Below are 2,103 nucleotides of genomic sequence, written 5' to 3'. Positions count from 1 at the left end.
AAAAAAAAAAAAAAAAACAAAAATGAGGCCAAGTGCAGTGGTTCACATCTGTAATCCTAACACTCTGGGAAGCCAAGAGCAAGACCCCATCTCTAAAAATAGCCAGGTGCTGTGGAGGGTGCCTGCAGTCCCAGCTACTCAGGAGGCTGAGGCAAGAGGATCACTTGATGCCCAGAACATATTCTTCTTAGCAAAGTATCTCAGGAATGGAAGAAAAAATATCCAATGTACTCAACCTTACTATGAAACCAAGAAGAAGGAGAAAGGGAGGGGAAGGGAGGGGGGAGGATGGGTGGAGGGAGAGTAATCTGTGGGACCACACCTACGGTGCATCTTACAAGGGTACATGTGAAATTTACTAGATGTAGAATATAAGTGTCTTTTTTTTTTTCTGCAGTTTTTGGCCAGGGTTGGGTTTGAACCTGCCACCTTCAGCATACGGGGCCTGCGCCCTACTCCTTTGAGCCACAGGTGCTGCCCAAGAATATAAATGTCTTAACACAATAACTAAGAAAATGCCGCGAAGGCTATGTTAACCAGTTTGATGAAAATATTTCAAATTGTCTATAAAACCAGCACATTGTACCCCATGACTGCATTAAAGTACACAGCTATGATTTAATAAAAAAAAAAATAGGATCACTTGACCCCAAGTGTTTGAGGTTGCTATGAGCTATGATGCCATGACAGTCTACCCAGGGTGATTGAGTGAGACATGGTCTCAATAAAAAAAAAAAAAGAAAAGAAAGAAAAATAATTTATTACAGATGAAGGATGAGCTCAAATAGCACAATTTTTTAAACACATGTATAGCTTTATTATGATTAATTTACATACAATAAAGTTCACCTTTTAAAGTTTACAACTCAGTGTTTTTTGGTATATTCACAGGATTGTGCAACTGCCGTCACTAATTCCAGAACACTTTCATCTTCTCTAAAAGAATTCATACTTATTAGCAATCACTCCTCATTTCTTTGCAGAAAAAACCTCCCTTTATCCTTAAGCAACTACTAATCTACTTTCTTTCATTGATTCTGGACATTTCATCTTTTTTTTTGAGACAGAGCCTCAAGCTATCCCCCTGGGTAGAGTGCTATGGCATCACGCTCACAGCAACCTCCAACTCCTGGGCTCAAGCAAGTCTCCTGCCTCAGCCTTCCAAGTAGCTGGGACTACAGGCCCCTGCCACAACACCCAGATATTTTTTTGTTGCAGTTTGGCTGGGCCAGGTTTGAACCTGCCACCCTCAATATATGGGGCTGGCGCCCTGCCCACTGAGCCACAGGCACTGCCCCAGCATAATGTTTTCAAGTTTCATTCATGTTATACAATGCATCAATACTCTATTCTTTTTCATGGCTAAATAATATTCCACTGTGAGATAGACTAAAATTTGTCCATTTATCAGTTTATGGAAATTAGGGAAGTTTCTACTTTGAGGCTATTATAAATAATGCTGCCATAAACATTTCTACTTTTTTTGTGGAAAATTTTTTTGTGTCAAAATTTTTGTGTGGACATGTTTTCAATTCTTTTCGGTAGAATTGCCAAGTCATATGTTAACTCCATGTTTAACTTTTTAAGCATTGGCCACGTGCAGTAGGTCATGCCTGTAATCCTAGCACTCTGGGAGGCTGAGGCAGTGGATTGCCCTGAGCTCACAGGTTTGAGACCAGCCTGAGCAAAAGAGAGACCCCGTCTCTAAAAATAGCCAAGCTATACTCTGGTTCTCTTTAGATCACATAAATCTTTCGCCTTTTACTAAAGAGAGGAACAGCTCTGAGCCTGAAACAAAATTTTTGAGGCCTTGTTTTGGCAAGACTACCTGAAAAAATAATTAAATAAACAAATAAATAAATATAACCGGGCGTTGTGACAGGTGCCTGTAGTCCCAGCTACTCAGGAGGCTGAGGCAACAGAATCGCTTGAACCCAAGAGTTGGAGGTTGCTGTGAGCATGCCATGACACCATGGCACTCTACGAAGGGTGACAAAGACCCTGTCTCAAACAAACAAACAAAAACAACTTGGGTGGCGCCTGTGGCTCAAGGAGTGGAGCACCAGCCCCATATGCTGAAGGTGGTGGGTTCAGACCCAGCCC

The 2,103-nt window shown here is 41.6% G+C and overlaps 1 pseudogene; it reads left to right on the top strand.

Moving 5' to 3' along the window:
• Positions 1-1,721: 1,721 nt before the first annotated feature.
• LOC111722507 lies at positions 1,722-1,826 on the top strand (annotated as a pseudogene).
• The last annotated feature ends 277 nt before the right edge of the window (positions 1,827-2,103 follow it).

Source organism: Otolemur garnettii, unplaced genomic scaffold (genome assembly GCF_000181295.1).
Source record: "Otolemur garnettii isolate 467f Iridium unplaced genomic scaffold, OtoGar3 scaffold00267, whole genome shotgun sequence".
NCBI classification, from domain to species: Eukaryota; Metazoa; Chordata; class Mammalia; order Primates; family Galagidae; genus Otolemur; species Otolemur garnettii.
Note: the sequence above shows the minus strand (reverse complement) of the source record. Positions and strands in the feature narration are given on the sequence as shown.